This window comes from Marmota monax, unplaced genomic scaffold (genome assembly GCF_021218885.2).
Source record: "Marmota monax isolate L192 unplaced genomic scaffold, Marmota_monax_Labrador192_F-V1.1 WCK01_AAM20220418_F8-fsc00001, whole genome shotgun sequence".
NCBI classification, from domain to species: Eukaryota; Metazoa; Chordata; class Mammalia; order Rodentia; family Sciuridae; genus Marmota; species Marmota monax.
In genome coordinates, this window is record NW_026693777.1 from 46,318,279 (window position 1) to 46,337,687 (window position 19,409).

Below are 19,409 nucleotides of genomic sequence, written 5' to 3' on the forward strand. Positions count from 1 at the left end.
GAGAAGGGAAATTTAGGCAGTGAGTCCCACAATCACCAAGCTTCCTGTGGTATATAAAAAGATGAGTCTGAGGGGCTGGGACTGTGGCTCAGATGTAGACATGCGAGGCCCTGGGTTCTATCCTCAGCACCACATAAAAATAAATAAATAAAGATATTGTGTCCAACTACAACTAAAAAAAAAATGTTAAAAAAAATGACAGAGTCTGAGCAGAGCACAGGGTTCTGCTGACTTGAGGACATGAAGATCATTGTGGGGGATAGCTCAAACAGTTGAGATCTATGTAATGCGTGGGACACCAGAAAATCCAGAAATACATATAGGGGTTCCCATAAGGGAATACATATTGGGCTATCCCTGCTCAGATCAAGACCACCTGATGTATAGTTAGAGTGCTTACCTAGCATGTGTGAGGCCTGGGTTCAATCTCAAACACAGAAAGGAAAGAAATGAAGGAAGAACTGCCCTAACAAAGCCTAACATTAAGCCCTGAAAAGACTGATAGAGGAAACAATATGGGAATTGCATTCTGCCAAGTTAAAATTTGAAAAGTTTTTGGGCTTAATATGAGCTAACAAAGTAAAAAATAAGTATATTCAAGTTTAGGTGACTACTCAGTAACTGGAATATCTTCTAAAACAAGAAGCAGCAATTTTCAGCGAAGATAACAGAATCCAGTTGGGCACAGTGGCCCACACCTGTAATCCCAATGACTTAGGAGGCTGAGGCAGGAGAATCACAAGTTTAAGGACAGCCTTGACAATTTAATGAGACCTGTCTCAAAATAAAATGAAAAGAGGGGCTGAGGATGTGGCTCAAGCGGTAGTGCGCTTGTCTGGCATGCACGGGGCACTGGGTTCGATCCTCAGCACCACATTAAAAATAAAATAAAGATGTTGTATCCACCGAAAACCAAGAAATAGATATTAAAAAAAAAAATGAAAAGAGCTGGGGATGTAACTCAGTGGTAGAACACTCCTAGGTTCAGGCCCCAGTACTTAAGGAAAAAAAAAGAAAAACAGAATCCAGAGTTTCTACAAGGTATTACATTTATCCAGTATTCACGAAAAATGACTAGATAACATACAAAAAAACAAAATGCAATTCATGGTTTCAAAAAATTGATGGCCTAGCATGTTGGCACACAACTCTAATCCTCTAGCTACTTGGGAGGATGAGGTAAGGAGAATCATGACCAGTCTGAGCAACAAAGTGAGACCCTATTTCAAAAAAGTAAGATTAAAAATAAAAATCAATTTATGGCCTCTGTTATTTGTTATATTGTTTGTCATCAATGCAGCTATTACTAAATATTTTCAAAGAATTAAATGGGGCTGGTAGTGGGAGTACACAAAGCCCTGGCTTCAATCCCCTTCTCCCCAGGATCACAAACATAAAAGGGTTAACTGAAAACATGTTCTTTTTATTTATTTTTTACACCTTTATTTTATTTATTTTTATATGGTGCTGAGGATCTAACCCAGTGCCTCACACGTGCTAGGCAAGCGCTCTACCACTGAGCCATAACCCCAGTCCTGAAAATGTTCTTAATGAAGGAGTGAATAGAGGGAATCTCTGCACAGACATGGAATTATAGAGATCTAATGGAAACTCTAGAACTGCAAAGTATAATAAATGAAAAACTCATTGTGCTTAATAGGAAATTGTAGATGGCAAAATAATGAACTTGAGGACATACAAATGAAGCTGTATTGTATAAGTATTTGAAAATACAGGGTGGACAATCCCCAGTACTAAAAACAAAGGATAAGAAATAATATAGGATGGAAATGTTGAGAAACAGAAATGTGGATTTGGGATTTTTTTCATCAAAATTAATGGACAGGGGCTGGGGTTGTGGCTCAGTGGTACAGCACTTGCCCAGCATGTGTGAGGCACTGGGTTTGATTCTCAGCACTGCATACAAGTAAATTAATAAGATCCATCTATCTATCTATCTATCTATATAAAATATTGGACATATGCTACAAGAAATTCAGTGTTAGAGATTTAGTCTTCAATACCTCCTATCTAATTAATTATGTATTATGTATTATTTACAGAAAACATTTCAGAGTACTAGAGATACTGCACTGACAAAAATACCTGCTTCATGAAATTTATATGCCAAAGAAAGAGATAAGACATTATTTTCTATATTATTCTACGCCAGATAATGGTAAACGTTGAGAAAAATAGAATAAAATATTGATGCATGGGGTGCTATTTCATTCTTTTTTGTATTTGTTTTTTTCTTTACCAGTACTGGGGATCAGACCCAGAGCCTCACATTCGCTAGGCAAATGTCTCACATTGAACTACAACCGTAATTCTTTTTAAAATTGAGACAGGGTCTTGCTATGTTGCCCAGGTGGGCCTTGAACTTGTGATCCTCCTGCCTCAGTCTCCCAACTTGGTGTGATTATAGGTATGTGCCACTGTGCCAGACCCAAGTATGCTATTTTATTTTTGTTTTTTGCAGTGCTGGACTCACACCCAGGGCCTCACTTCTGCTATGCAAGCAAAACACTGAGCTACATCCTCAGCCCCAGTGTGTTATTTTAGATAGGACGATCAGGGAAGGCTTTTCTGAAGAGGTGGTGTGAACATATGCAATATGACTATCCTGTGCATCACTAGCCAGTAGAAATAGAACCCAACACCTATGTAGTTTTAAACTTTCTAATAATCACATTTTAAAAATAGGTGAAATTTGATATTTAACCAATATATCCAAAATGTTATCATTTTAAGTAGTATATGACTGGGCTGGTGTTGTGGCTCCATGGCAGAGCACTTGCCTAGCATGTGTGAGGCACTGGGTTCGATTCTCAGCACTGCATTTAATAAATAGAAGAAAGGTCCATCAGTAACTAAAGAAAATTTTTGAAAAATAGTATATGACTGAGATACTTTATATTATTTTCTTTTGTACTAAATCTGATATTTAGTATGTATATTTACATTTATAGCACTTTTCAATTTGGTTACTAAGTTGTCACTGGAAATATACACATTTAGAAGTCATAATACTTATAAATGAATAAGTAAATTACATTATTTATATTCCAAGGACACTTAAAAATTTTCCAATAACTGAATCAAGTACTAATTTTTTTACTTTACTTTTTAGGGCAACTTAAGGTTCATGGCAAAATTTAGTCAAAAGTACAGAGTTCCCACATGACCCCCTTTCTAGACATACACATAGAACATCCTCACCATGGATATTTTGCACCAGTGTACAATGTTTGTTACAATTAATGAATCAACATTGAAACATTCTCAAAAGTTTTTGTGTTGGACATTCCACAGGTTTGGACAAATATATCAAGATGTGTATGCAGGATGTTTCACTTCCATAAAAATCTCTGTGCTTCACCTATTCCTCCTTCCTTATCCCTAAATTCCTGGAAATCACTTATCTTTTTTTTTTCTTTAATTTATTTCTTACATACATGACAATAGTGGAATGCATTACATTCATAATTATCCATTCACAGCACAATTTTTTGTAACTGTATGTTCAAGCCAAATTATGCCATTATACATGAGCTCTCTTTTTTTTTTTTTGGATCACAATTCTTAATACACCTTTATACCACAATTTATCATATCTCTTTTAGAAAAAAAATTTGTAGTTGTAGATGGACAGAATGCCTTTATTTTATTTGTTTGTTTATGTGGTGCTGAGGATTGAACCCAGTGCCTCATGCATGCTAGGCAAGTGCTCTGCCACTGAACTATAGACCCAGCCCCCACTTATTTTTTTATTATCTTTAAATTTTGCAGAAGTAGCCTTTTTAGATTGCTTTTTAGTTACATGCATTTAACATTCTCCCATATATTTTTTTGAAAAAAAAATTTTTTTTTTTTTTTGGTTGGTTGGTTTTTGTGGTGCTGGGGATTGAACCCAGGGCCTTGTGCATGTGAGGTAAGCACTCTACCAATTGAGATATATCCCCAGCCCCCATGACTTTTTTTTTATGGCTTGATAACATATTTTTAACTGAATAATATTCCATTACCTGCATCTACCATAGTTTCTTTATCTAGATGACCTATTCAAGGCCATCTTCATTGTTCAAAGTTTTGGAGATTATGAACAAAACTGCTATAAATATTCATGTGTAGGTTTTTGTATGGACATAAATTTTCAGCTCATTTGAGTAAATACTAAGGAAAGATATATTAGTGGATAACATACACATAAAAATTTCCATATTTACTAATAAAAATACAATTATGTAAAGTGTACAATTCAGTGGCATTAAGTATGTCAAAATGTATAACTATAATCATTATCTAGTCTAAGAACTTTTACCACACCCCAAATGGGAATCTCATATATTTTTAAATTTAATTAAACAAAATTTAAAAATTTAGTTACTCAGTCACACAAGTGTTTCAAGTATTCAGTAGCCATATTGACTAGTGAATATTGAATACTGCAGGTCTAGAGAGAGTTAGAGGATGAGGAAATAACAAATACAAAGACTTTAAAGAGGAATGCCTTTTTCAAAAAACAGTTAGTTGGTCATTATGACTAATATAAACAGCAAGAGGTAGGGAATGTGGTCAATGAAGTAGTTTGTTTATGTGTCATAGTGACAGCTTTAGTTTTTATTTTAATTTTTTCGTGGTACTGGGGTAAGATAATGCTAAGTTAGCCAATCCCAAAAAACCAAATGCCAAATGTTTTCTGTGATATAAGGAGGCTGATTCATAGTGGGGTAGGGAAGGGGAGGAATAGATGAACTCTAGATAGGGCAGAGGGGTGGGAGGGGAAGGGAGGGGGCACTGGGGGTTAGAAATGATAGTGGAATGTGATGGACATTATTACCCTAAATACATGAATGAAGACACAAATTGGTGTGAATATACTTTGTATACAACCAGAGATATAAAAAATGTGCTCTATATGTGTAATATGAATTGTAATGCCTTCCACTGTCATATATAAATTTAAAAAATTTATTTAAAAAAAGTCCAGAGCCTTGTGCATGCTTGGTAAGTGCTCTACAACTGAGGGATATCCCCCCAACCCCTAGATTTTAGGAGTGGTGGAAAACTTTTAAATGTTAATTGGTCACTGGCTACTGTGTTGAAAGATTGAAGAGGTTCAGGAGTGAAGCAGAAATACTTTAACATTGCTGGTGAGAGAAGAAGGTTATTGAACTAGGGAGGTAGCTGAGGCGATGAGAAGTATCTGTAGGGGATTGGTTCCAACAATCCCCAGGGAAGGATGCCAAAATTCATGTGTGCTTAAGACCCTTGTATAAAATGGCCTACTATTTTCACATAATCCACACATTTCCTCTTGTGTACATGATTTTTAAAAATATCTATCATCTATCTATCTATCTATTTATCTATCTATCATGCTAGGGATGGAACCCAGAGCCTCAGGCATGCCAGTCAAATACTCTATTACTGAGCTATATGCCCAGCATCCTACCCCCACCAATTTATTTTTGAGATGGGGGGTCTCACTGTCACCTAGGCTAGTCTTGAACTCCTAGACTTAAGTGATATTCTCACCTCAGCCTCCCAAGTGGTTTGAAGTACAGGTATGCACCACATACTCCCTGCTCTCCAGTATACTTTTTGTCATCTCTAGACTATTTACAATAATTGATACACTATAAATGCTATATAAATAGTTGATATCCTGTGGAATTTAATGGAAAATGACAAAAAACCTAAAAGTATGGGCGTAAGTTTTTTGAATAAAGAGTTGAATCCATTGGATGTAGGATATGTAGATATGGAGGGATAATTTTATTTTGAAAGTTGAGTTTATTATACTTTCTAATGGATTATACATGGTTATGCAAAAGGAAAAAACTGCATTTATTTATTTATTTACTTCAGTACTAGGGATTCATCCCATAGGCACTCTACCACTGAGTTACATCCCCAGCCCTTTTCCTTTTTTGAGATAGGGTCTGGGTAAGGTGCTGAAGCTGGCCTTAAACTTGTGGTCTAGTTCTCTTGCCTCAGCATCCCAAGTCAGTGGGATACAGGTCAAGTTAGTCAGACAGAGAAAGAAAGTGTAAAACAGAAAAAGCCATCAGGGGGAAAGGTACAACAGGAGACTGCTACTAACACCTTTCTATCACCAGAGGGTGTAAGTGTCCAACCAACAGCACCACCTCTACAGGAGACTGCTACTAACACCTTTCTATCACCAGAGGGTGTAAGTGTCCAACCAACAGCACCACCTCTACAGGAGACTGCTACTAACACCTTTCTATCACCAGAGGGCGAAAGTGTCCAACCAACAGCGCCACCTCCATATGCTGGGAGGCCCCCAACCCCCACAGTTGATAGTTGGGATCCTGAGACAAGGTCTCAAATATTAACATGCCCTGTATTTGAGGCAGGAGGGCAGCGATTTTACCAAGTTTTAAATTTCAAAACAGTGAAGCAGCTAAAAGAGGCTGTAACAACCTATGGTCCTCAAGCACCCTTCACTGTAAGCTTGGTCGAATCCATTAACAACTTGAACATGACGCCAGCAGATTGGGCTAATATGTGTAAAGCTGTGCTAAATGGAGGACAATACCTGTTATGGAAGGTTGCCAATGAGGAATTTTGCAAGGAGACGGCTAGGCGAAATGCAGCAGCTGGTTATCCTCAGAGAAATCTAGATATGTTGTTAGGAAAGGGACCTTATGAGGATCAGCAGCAACAAATTGCATATGATCCTGGCGTATACGCACAAATTGCTGCAGATGCAATTAAGGCATGGAAGACTTTACAAGGACATGGAGGTTTACAAGGTCAATTATCTAAGGTAATACAAGGAGCTAATGAACCTTATGCTGAATTTGTAGATAGGCTTATTCAAACAGCTACCAGAGTTTTTGGGAATACAGAACAAGCAATGCCATTACTAAAACACCTGGCTTATGAGCAAGCAAATCGTTGGTGCAGAGATATCATTAGACCATGGAAACATGAAGATTTAAACACATATATTAAATTATGTAGAGACATTAATGAACAAGAGCAAGTCGTGGCAGCTGCAGTAAAACAGGCTTTAGATGCCAGAGACATTAATGAACAAGGGCAAATTGTGGCAGCTGCAGTAAAACAGGCTTTAGATGCCAGGCCAAGAACATGCTACAATTGTGAACAAACAGGACATTTTAAAAGGAATTGCCCCATTGGAGGAGGGTTTAACAAAACTAGGTATCAAAGGAGTAGAATACCAGGTATTTGCCCACGATGCCGTAGAGGGAGACATTGGGCTAATGAATGCCGTTCTCAAACCACCATAGAGGGTACTCCATTATCAAAAAACGAACAAGGACCAGGTGTTTATCCACAATATCGTGGAGAAAGGCATCGGGCTCCATTGCCAAAAAACGGACAGGGGGGCCCAATGCTCCGGGGCCCAAAACCACAAATATACGGAGCACTGGAGGAACCCAGCAACCCCATCAGGGTAGTGCCCAGGACACATTGTCCATCAGATCCCTCATCAGACAAACCAGAGGGAGCGCAGGGTTGGACATCTGCGCCTCCGCCAGAGCAGTACTAACTCCAGAGATGGGAGTTCAAATCATTCCCACAGGGGTGAAAGGACCTCTTCCCAAAGGAACAGTAGGCTTATTATTGGGACGCAGCTCTTCTACTCTAAAAGGACTTATGATAAGTCCTGGGGTAATTGATCCCGATTATGAAGGTGAAATAAAAATTATAGCCAGTTCTCCAAAGGGTATATCAGTAATTTCACCAGGAGATAGAATAGCACAGTTACTAATAATACCCAGCCTACATGATAAATTTTCCAGTCGTACTGTAGAAAGAGGTTCCAAGGGATTAGGCTCCACAGGTGTAGATTGGGCTATGCTTTCTTTAAATTTAGATTCTCGCCCCATGCTAAAACTAAATATTCAAGGACATGAATTTAATGGGCTACTGGATACAGGTGCAGACCTTAGCATCATCTCTCGTCAAGAATGGCCAAAACATTGGCCATTACAACAAGCCACTCAAACGCTTCGAGGCCTAGGAGTGGCAACTAATCCCCATAGAAGTGCAATGGTATTAGATTGGAAGGATCCTGAAGGATGTGAAGGAACTATACAGCCATATGTATTGGATCATCTTCCCGTAAATTTATGGGGACGAGATGTCCTAGATCAATTAGGTTTGACATTAACAAATAACATCAACCAAAATGCACCCACTATTATGACTAGACAAGGTTTTAGGAAAGGAAAAAGATTAGAAAAACAAGAACAAGGTATAGCAGCACCAATACAAATAGATCAAGGAACAGACAGACATGGGTTGGATTTTCAGAAAGGGCCACTGAGACAATAAAAATTACTTGGAAATCAGAAAGACCAGTATGGGTTCCTCAGTGGCCCCTGACTAAAGAAAAGATACAAGCAGCCCATGACCTGGTCAAACAACAATTAGCGGAAGGACATATACAACCTTCTGTATCTCCCCCACCAGCTTCTCTCCACCTCCCACAATCCTCCTGCTCTTGAGGCCGATTGGCTGGGTCACGTGGGCGGAGCCAAAAAAGTCCCCCAATGAGCAGCTCCGTGGTCTGAAAGGGCAGGGAAACAGTCCAATGAGCATCACCGCAGAGGAGCCAATCAGCTAGATGTTGCTGGGGCCGAGGAGCCAATCAGCTAGATGTTGCTGGGGCCGCTGTGAGCCAATCATCAGCCAGCAGCTGGAAGTTTGCTGGCAGCTGGAAGTTTGCTGGGGCCCCTTTGGCTGTGGCTCTCAACATCCAGGTGTGCACCACCACACCTGGAAAAACTGCATTTATTAAGGTGGGAAACACAGAGGGAGAAACAAGTTTAAGGGAAAAGTTTACAAAGTTTCAGATGGCCACTGCCATCAAGTAATTACAATATTAAGGCAAAATAACAGTTCTGATATTTTTATATTTAATATTTTTGCCTTAGTGAGTTGAAAGAATAATAAAAGCATACATCATACAGATAGAATATAATTCTGAATTATGATGAAATATATTCCTTATATTTCAAATACAAGATAAATATATTCTGGTATTAGGGTTCTCTAGAGGAATAGAACCAGCAGGATATGTATGATTATAAAAGGGGATTTATTAGATTGGTTTACATGATCAGAAGCTGGATAGTCCCACAATAGCCACCTGTATACCAGCAAGCTGACAGAACTAGTAGTGGCTCAGTTCTAGATGATTGTTTAGGAAATAATTATAAACAGGAGAGACTAATGATACAACCTCAGTCTGAGTATGAAGGTCTGAAAGCCTCTGGACAATCACTGGTCAGAGTACACGTTGGAAGAGTGAAGAAGCTGGACTCTGATGTACTTGATGGCCACAGCAAATAGGGTACCTGATCAAGGAAACTATAGCTCACACCCACAGGGCTTCCTCCTCCTCCTGTCTTTTGTTCCAAATGGGCCCCCAGCCATTTGAACAGTGCTGCCCATGTTCAGGGGAAAGGTCTGAGCTGTCCTTCTCCATTTGTGGTCCCACATCTGGAAACACCATCATAGAATCACTCAGAAGCCTCTTAATCCTTGGCAACTCTTAATCCAATCAAGTTGACAATGAAAGTTGATCATTGCACATTCATAGGTGAAATACTTTGGACCAAAATTGTGTTGGATTTCATTTTGGGGGGGGGGGGTTTGGAATACTTGCATATGTACACTTGAGAGGTATCTTGGAGATGGGACCCCAGTCTAAGCACAAACTTTGTGTTCCACATTTTTAAAAAATATTTTTTAGTTTTAAGTGGATGCAATATCTTTATTTTACATTTATGTGGTGCTGAGGATCGAACTCAGTGCCTCAAGCATGTTAGGTGAGCACTCTACCACTAGGCCACAACTCCAGCCCATTTTCCACATTTTTATTGGTGCATAATTATACATAACGGTGGGATTTGTTACATACTTGTACATGCACATGATATAACAATTTCACCAATATCATTCCCTCATTTTCCTCCTGCCTCCATTCTCCTAATCCCTTTCCTCTACTCTATTGCTCTCGCCTGACCCACCTTTCTTTTCCTTTTTCCTCTCTAGCTTCCACATGTGAGAGAAAACATATGACCTTTGACTTCCTGAGTTTGGCTTATTTCACTTAACACAATGTTCTCAAGTTTCATCCATTTTCCTGCAAATGACATAATTTTATTCATCTTTATTACTGAAAAAACCTCCACTGTGTATATATAGCACGTTTTCTTTATCCATTCATCCATTGACACGTAGGTTGGTTCCAGAGTTTGTGATTGTGAATTGTGCTGCTATAAATATGAGTATGTTTGTATCACTATAGTATGCTGACCTTTAATTCTTTAGGATAAATACTGATGAGTGATATACCTGGGTGATATACTGGTTCCATTTCTAGTCTTTTGAGGCATCTCCATACTGACTTCTATAGTGGTTGTACTACTTTATAATCCCAGCAACAGTATAAAAGTATTCCTTTTTCTCCACAACCTCTCCAGTATTTATAATTATTTGTATTCTTGATTGCTGCCATTCTAACTGGAGGTCAAATCTCAGTAAACATGAAATTTATGTATCTCATTTATATACCATATATATATGTATATTCTTTTTCTTTGTTGTGGTGTATGTAGTTTTGGAAATTTAACCTAGGGTACTCTACCACTGCACTACGTACCCATCCCTTTCGTTTTGAGACAGGTCTCACTAAGTTGTCAAGGTTGGTCTTGAACTGTGATCCTCCTGCTTCAGCCTCTGGAGTTGCTGGTATTAAAGGAGTGTGCCACTGCACCTGGCCTTCATGTACATCTTATACACATATTTTGTAGGCAATTTTATACAATATTTTTTAGCATGCCTACCTGCAATTTGTGTGCCTGAATTTTGACTGTGACTCATTATATGAGATCAGGTATGGAATTTTCCACTTTTGGTGTCATGTGGTACTCAAAAAATTTTGGATTTTGAAGCATATCTTATTTTGGATTAGGGATGCTCAAGCTGAACCTTGGAATAAAGGACCTACTGAAAAACCGTTCAAGATCTGAGATATTTGTAGTGCATTACTTTATGAATAACCTATTTCATTAGTATTTTCATACAGTAGTAGTTTTGAATAGTTCAAAAAGCTGCATGCTACTAGTTTTTCATTTTTTTCCGGTTGCCACTGCTTTGAATATAAATAAACTTCATACTTTTAAAAAAACTAGAATTCTTTAGACTATTAGTTTAAAATCTTGGACAGGGTTAGTATTTAAACTTAATGATATTGGGGCTGGGGATGTGGCTCAAGCGGTAGCGCGCTAGCCTGGCATGCATGCGGCCCAGGTTCGATCCTCAGCACCACATACAAAGATGTTGTGTCCGCTGAAAACTAAAAAAAAAAAAAAAAAAAATTTAAAAAAAACCTTAATGATATCAACAACTACCATTTAAGGAGCAAGGAAAGAACCTTGCTAAGAGTTTTTTATAGACTCAATAGAATTTCACAACAATGTACTTAGATTTTGGAGGAAAGCGTCTAGTAGAGACCACTGAAGTAAATGATAGCTAAGATGAAAAACAAATATTTTAAAGTGTTAAACAAGCTGGGTATCATGAGGCAAGCCTGTAATAACAGACTTGTGGGGTTAAGGAAGGAGGACTACAAATTCAAAGTCAGCCTGGGCATCTTAGCAAGACCCTATCTCGAAATAAAAAATGGTAGAGGGCCAAGAACCACAATAAACAAACCAACCACCTTAACAAAACTAACAATGGTAACAACATTGTCAGAGGTTGTGTAAAGAGCAGAGTGGGATCTGAGCCCCAGTTGTCTTACTAGTGGGTATGCTTCTCTCTCCCCCCTCTATTTCTCTTTCATTTCAGTGTCTTCAACTGAAAGTGTGGGGGACAAATAGCACCCATTCTGACTATCTCACATGGTTGTAGGGGAGAATAAAATGCATATAAAAGTGTTTTGTTAATGGCATATGTTAGGAATATGAAGGTGTGAATAATTTCTTCTTGGAGGATCCCCTCCCCCAAATTTTAAATTTTCACTTCATTTAAAAATAACTTCAGTAATTAATGGGGGTAATTGTTTAGTTTCCATACTATTGCCTTCCACCATACACACTGGATAACCAGTAATTATTTGATTTCAGGAATTAACTTGTGGATTTTTGCTAGTTCTATGAGCTGTATATCATTGGCTCTCAATCAAGTTACATTCAAAACATTTTTGTACTGGAACTATTTAGGGTGCAAATGGATTCTGTAATATATAAGGTTTTCAAAAGACAATCACCTACTTCACATTTTGAAATAGAAGCAATCATATTCACTAGGGTATGTTATCTAGCCTTACCTCTCAGTCTCCTCTGTGGTTACTACCTTCCCCCACGGCCCAAATCCTCTTTCCCTGAGCACAATTACTTCCCCAATTGCTCTACACAATCTCTTTGGACTTTTCCGTCAGTTGTTTCCTTGCAACACTAACTTTTCCTTTATGTATTACTTAGATATCACCTTACAAAAGGCTTTATAGACCCCCTTGTGGACACCCTCACGTGCCCCTACAAGCCTGGCATTGCAGTCCTTGTAGTAACCTTATTACACTGTTTTTAAATAGTTTGTCTTCTTCAATAGACTGTTAATTCTGGAAAGGTAGCGTCCATGTTTGCCTTTTTCATTGTTTTATCCCTCGTACCTAGTATTTTTTCAACAAATAATTTCTTGACCGAATAATGAGAGTAGCTTGGCGTTTTAGACCGAAGATAATGCTCTCCAGCTAATAGGCTTGGTTTTCTGATATTCCACTGATTGAATACTCCTGTTGATACTTTTTCTCTTTTTTTGGAGGTACCTAGGATTCCAAGTGGGAACCCATTTGTCTGAAAGATTGAGTTCTCAGTCTGTAGAACTACCGCCAACAATGTATGGAATCGAAGGACAGGAATTTAACGACTGATCCAGGAGCGACTGTTATGCCTTCTAGGCAGTGAGCAGGAAAGAGGACCATCAGGAGTCACCAAAATCACAGGAAAGGAATAAGACTAGCTTCTTCCTGCCCTCGCGGAGAACTCAGCACAAACTACCTCCTCCAGCGCGCCAAGCCGTTAGTCCCGCCCGGTCCAACTCGGCTCCACCCATCTGGCGCGCCCACCACCACTAAACCCTAGCCGCCAGGGTGCGCGACGCATTCCTAAGCCCCGCCTTCTGGGCGAGGGCGCGCTCCCCCTCCCAGCTCGGCCGTAAGCAGTTCCGTTAGCAGCGGGAGGAAAAACCGTCCTCTGCGTCCCCGCCTCTCCGCTCCTAACGTTTTACTCCCTACTCCCCCTGCGACCACTACACAGCCGGCTACGGAGGCCCCTAAAGTACAAACATCCCCCTTGCCCTGGCGTATACTGATAAGTTTTGTCCTTTCTTATTCCATTCGGTCCTAAGGTATTGTATTCATTTTTTGTCAAGAATCTAGACTCACGAGTTTCTTCTGGCGTCAGGAACTTAACCTCTTCACGGAAGTAAAAGTCGAACCCTCCAACCCCCTCAGCTGTGGCCGCCTGCATTCCTTCCCTCCCGCCTCGAGGAATTGTGGAGGGAGGGGGAGGAGAAAGTCATAGCGCCTGCGCGGGGAGGCCGCTTTTCATCCGGGTCCCTGTCCGTGCGGTGCCGCAGGTCGGTAGGCGGGAAATGGCGACTGGCTGAAGGAGCTGGTTCTGTTGCTGCTGTGGGCTAAGCGCGAAAGACACCCCACACTGCGCATTCGGGACCATCGCCGGAGCCTGAGGACACTTCTCTGTCGTCACAGTTAGGTAATCCCTTTCGTCCAGACGTTGCCGCTGCTCCCAACCTTAGTCCTCCTCTTCCAGGGCCGTCTGCCGGGATCTCCTCCCCTTCTCAACCCGGTCCTTCAGTGGGTCCAGCGCATTGGTATGCATGCACTATTGGCGCTTCGTACGTCCGCTGTGTGGAGCCGCTTTTTCGTGGACTTTCCCCTGGGAACGGAAGAGAAGCTCACTTCCCGCCAGCTTCAGCTCTTAGGCTGCGGCCTGTGTTGTGATTTCTGGGGTTAGATTTCACTTCGCTACCCACCCCCACCCCGATCTCACGTTCTTAGCCTCCAACCCTGTGGTTCCTCTGGGTAATTAAGTTAGAAGATCACCATTTCTAACCCTCCTGACCCACCCTGTGTTTTCGGTATTTAATTCTGTTTTAGTAGGGTCCTTTTAGGGGGGCGTTGCTCTACCTCACTTCTTATAAACACCTTTTGAGAATCTGGAAGAAGGGATTTCACTAAGTTCTGTTTATCTTGTGTACTGTTAAAATGTTGACATTCTTTTTCAAATCAAGAGTGGTAATAAAGAACTGCTCTTGTGGGGGGTATCTGGTTTCCATAGTGGTCAGTTACGGGCGAATCTTATACTTAATATTCTCTGTTTTCTTTGGGTATCAAATACCTTTGTGAATGTTTACTGTTGCATCTTGAACAGAATTCTGTGGTAAATAATTGCATAGGTAAATCGTGTTTATTTACTTCTCACCCTAGTGGTAGCTGGATGTGTGAATGATGTTAAGCACTTTAGAGTACCTTAGGGAAGCCTAAAGAGATACTGCTCGTAAACTTCCCTAAGATCCTGAAATGAAATGTTCTTAGTAGATGTTCCTCCAAGGCAGGGATTTATCTTTATAATGCTAGTAAAGCAATACTAAGATTATTGCTCTACGTGGATATACAAATTAGTGACTTGAAATGATAGATTTATCTGCATAATTTTCAGATTGTAGATTGCTTAATGTTCCAACTCACCATTCTTTGCCAAGTTTTACATTTTTATTTGTAAGTCCAGCTGTTTTTTTTTTTAAACAAAAGCAGGAAAATGGCAAATTAATGCTAGTTTTATACCCATCCTTTCTTTTAAAATTTTTTTTTTTACCACGAATCAAACTAAGATTAAAAATAGTTCATATTTTATGTTAGTTGATTTACAACTCAAAAAGCTTTCAGTTCTGGAGGTTCCACTTACAGAACTTCACTACAGTTAGCATGCTATTAGGATTGAATGTCAGTAATTAGTAGAAATATGCAAACATCATTGTAGCCTTCTTTTGGTAGACTTTGCCCAAGGTCATAAAGAAAGTCAAGTCTTTTACTACAGTGAGTGGAACCTCTTAACTTTTCTAGGACCAATTGAAAAGAGGATGGAAGTGGAGAAGTGGGCTTGTTGGATACTTGTCAAATCGTTTTGTTTAAAAAATGGAGCCAAATGTGTGACTTAACAGGATCTTAAATAAGGAGTCTAGTGTTGGCTTTTTTTGTATTTTAGTGATCTTTTGGGGTAAGTTTTTGATAAAATTTGTTTTACAGGTAACAGTGAGCATTGCAGGCTATGCCTTCAAGAATTTTTCTAAACTGTTGAGTACTACATTCATTCAGTACTTATGCCTTTTTTTTGTGGTACCCAGAATCAGACTTGGCCTCTTGCATGCTAGGCAAGTGTTCTGCCTCTGACCTACACTCCCCAGCCCTTTTAAAAATTTTATTTTGAGACAGTCACCCTAAATTGTCCAGGCTGCTCTTGAACTTGTGATTCTCCTGCCTCAGCTTCCCAAGTGGCTGGAATCATAGGCATGCATACTTATGTGCTCTTTCAATACCTTTTTTTCAGCATGGATTGAAAGGATGTAAAAGTTAAGTGGTATAGTCCTTAACCTTGTGGACTTGTGGTTATGTACAAATTCTAAGTAGCACTGGTATATTTTACAATATTTCATTCTACTCAATGTTTCTTGGGTGTTTTATTTCAGCTAGTAATATTATTTTAAGAAATTAAGGCTGGGTGGGATGGAGTATGTCTGTAATTCCAGCAATTTGGGAGTCTGAGGCATGAGGATCACAGGTTGGAGACCAGCCTTAGCAACTTAGCAAAGCCCTAAGCAGTCTCAAAATAAAAAATAAAAACGGGGTGGGGATGTGGCTCAATGATAGAGCACCGCTGGATTCAATTCCCAGTACTAAAAAAAGAAATAATTAATAATTGGTGAAGTTTTATCTTTTCCCATTTGATCTAGCTGATTCCAAGTTTGTGATTTTGGTGAAGTGACTTCTTCATGAGATCATTGACATATAATCGTTCTAATTCTTGTTAAAGAAACTTGGACCTAGCTGGTCATGATGGTGCACACCTGTATTCCCAGTGATGTGGGAGGCTAGGCAGGAGGATCATACATAAGTTTAGGGTCAGGTTTAGCAATTTAACGAGGCCCTAAATAATTTTGCAAGATTGTCTCTAAAAAATTAAAAAATAAAAATAAAAAGGGCTGGAGTGTGGCTCAGTAGTAAAGTGCCTCTTGATTCAATCCCCAGCACCAAGAAGGAAAAAAAGAAAGAAACTTGGACCTGTTATTTAAAAAAAAGATATACTAGACTCAAGACTAAAAAATACAGAATTAATTGCTGGATGAATAAAGTCGTATTGAATTATCTTAGTCGTAGGAGACTGTTTTGGATTAATGTGGTAAAAAATAAAGTGATTTGGGCTGAATTGTGGCTCAGTGGTAGAACACTTGCCTAGCATGTGTGAAGCACTGGGTTCGATCTCAGCACAGTATATAAATAAATAAAATAATAAAGTCCATTGACAACTAAGAAAACACTAAAAATAAAAAATAAAGTGATTTGCCAGAATTTGAAAAAAGCAGTATCTAATTCTGTAGGTATGTTTCTTTGAAAGCATAAAATGGTAAAGACTCCTTAAGTCATGTATATCAAATATGCTGAGAGAACCTCCTATATGGTGTGCCTTTGTGTAATTTGTATGAGTAGTTTAAAAAGTTACCTAGGGCTGGAGTTGATGTAGCTCAGTGGTAGAACATTTGCCTAGCATGTGTGAGGCACTGGCTTCTTTCTCAGCACTGCATATGAATAAATAACAATGGAATCCCATCAACAATGAAAAAAACATTAGAAGAAAAAAGTTACCTAACCATTTTAAACAGGATTGGCTCTGGAGGATCATTTGCTCTACTTTGAGGATGAGGGTATTTAACAGATATGACACCTATTTTAAAACTAGACAATTGCAATTTTAGTTTTCACTTAAAAGACACTTGCCCTGGGGCGTATTTCTAGCCAGGATATAAATTTGCTAATGACTATATGACTACATTAACTTTTAATTTAAACTCAACTAAATTGTAATTGGAACTACATTACAAATAAGTAGACTAGCTGGTTGAGGTGTGGTATAACTTGTGAATTGCAAGTGCCCAGTTTATTTTGTGTCTAGTGTCTAATGGAATTCTTTTGAAAATGCACTGTTTAAAATTACAGATTCAGGGGTTGGGGTTGTGGCTCAGTGGTAGAGTGTTTGCCTGGCATGTGTGAGGCGTTGGGTTCGATTCTCAGCACCACATAAATAAAGGCTCATCAATAACTAATATACATTGATTTTTTTTTTTTTTTTGTACTGGGGATTAAACCCAGGGGTATTTTACCACTGAGCTACATCCCAGCCCTTTTTAATTTTGAGACAGGGTTTCCCCAATGTGCTTAGGGCCTTGCTAAGTTGCTGTAGCTGATTCTGAACTTATGATCCTCCTGCCTCAGTCTCCCTAGGCACTGGGATTACAGACATGTGCTACTGTCCAGCACTTACCATATTAAACTTGATATCAGACAGTTGAGGGTTCAGAGACAACAGAACATAGGAAAGTTAAGTTAATATACTGGCTGTTACTAGGAGAGTTGTGCAATGTAGGAGTGTTTTCTAGAAAAGACAGACATAGTGGGGGTAGAATCATAGTGAGTAGCTTGGGCCTCTTGGAGTCTTTGGCAGTTTTGTAAATCTGGCAGTAAGGAATGGTGAGACAAGACATTACAAAAAATGTAAATTTTTTTTTTTTGTACTGGGGGTTGAACCCAGACGTGCTTAACCGCTGAGCCACATCCCCAGTTCTTTTTTATTTTTAATTTTGAGACAGAATCTCACTAAGTTGTTAGGGCCTTGTTAAATTGCAGAGGCTGGTCTTGAACTTGGGATCTTCCTACCTCAGCCTCCTGAGCTGCTGGAATTATAGGCATGCACCACCACCCTGTCACAAACATAGAATTTTTTTTAAAATTTTTTTTTGTTGCACATGGACACAACGCCTTTATTTTGTTTATTTATTTTTATGTGATGCTGAGGTTTGAACCCAGTGCCTCACACATGCTAGGCAAGCGCTCTACCACTGATCCATAACCCCAGCCCACAAACATAGAATTTTAACATCAGTTCACAATGGACCATTTGACTCTGCTAGGGGCTTCATATGTAAAGGAATTATGTTTTTATATATTGAATAAAAGGAATTATGTCTAGAGTTCTAGCAGTCAGGCTTTCATGTTAGTTGTCCAAACACAAGGAAATGTGTTTATTGCTGTTGGTTAAAGAAATATAAAACAATATACTAGTAAAAAGGCATTTGAATACTTCAGAAATAATTGGGATTAAAGTTTATTAATAGCAGTTTGTATAGTTCAGGAAACTTTCTTCTAGGATGAAAACTTAATGGAGAAATTAGGAAACAAAAAAAGCAATGAAGTTGTTTAAAATAAATCTTAAGACCCTGTTAGTGGGGCTGTGGTTGTAAGTGGTAAAGTGCTTGCCTAGTATGTGTGAGGCACTGGGTTCAATCCTCAGCATCACATGAAAAAAGTAAATAAAGATATAAAAAATACAATAACATTATTTAAAAAAAAGACCCTGTTAGCAGCATAACCTGATATTTTATAAGTTTCTCATGTTGACTAATGAATGTAATCTTTTGGTAGGAATTTAAAGTATGCTTAAAAGACATATACTGGGGTTGTAGCTCAGTGGTTGAGTACTTGCCTCACATTCATGATGCACTGGGTTCATTCCTCAGCACCACATACAAAAATAAATAAATAAAACAAAGATATTGTGTCTGTATACAACTAAAAAAATTTTTTTTTAAAAAAGAGAGAGAATATACTACTGGTTAAATATTCGGGACACACAAAAATGTTTTTTTAAGAGGTAAATATTAGGGGCTGGGATTATGGCTCAGTGGTAGAGTACTTGCCTAGCATGTGTGAGGCCCAGGGTTCAAGGCTCAGCACCACATATAAATAAAATATATTTTATTTGCAACACATACATATATACATATATATGAGGTAAATGTGATTATTTGCTGTAGTAATAATTTTTTCCTGGTTATCCCCAAATATGTATGATTATTCTATTGAATTAGGTTAACTATCTCTTATTAACCTTATAAATATCTGCTTTGGTGTATTTTGTTAAATTAAAATACTTATGTAATCCCTTCATTTCAAAATTTTCTTTTTATTTTTTTTTTTAATGTTTTTTTTTTTTTTTTTTTTTTTGGTACTAGGGATTGAACTGGGTATATTTTGAGACAGG

General features: G+C 38.7%; 1 protein-coding gene across 3 annotated transcripts in view; it reads left to right on the forward strand.

Moving 5' to 3' along the window:
* The first annotated feature begins 13,614 nt into the window (after positions 1 to 13,614).
* The window catches only part of Ctdspl2 (CTD small phosphatase like 2), a 78,764-nt gene continuing 72,969 nt past the window's right edge, over positions 13,615 to 19,409 (forward strand). For 2 of the 3 annotated variants that reach the window (XM_058584761.1, XM_046461803.2), the window contains exon 1: positions 13,616 to 13,790. The gene's annotated coding sequence lies outside the window, so the exon portion shown is untranslated. Of the gene's footprint in view, positions 13,791 to 19,409 lie in introns of all 3 variants that reach the window. The other variant, XM_058584762.1, reaches the window with a different exon arrangement.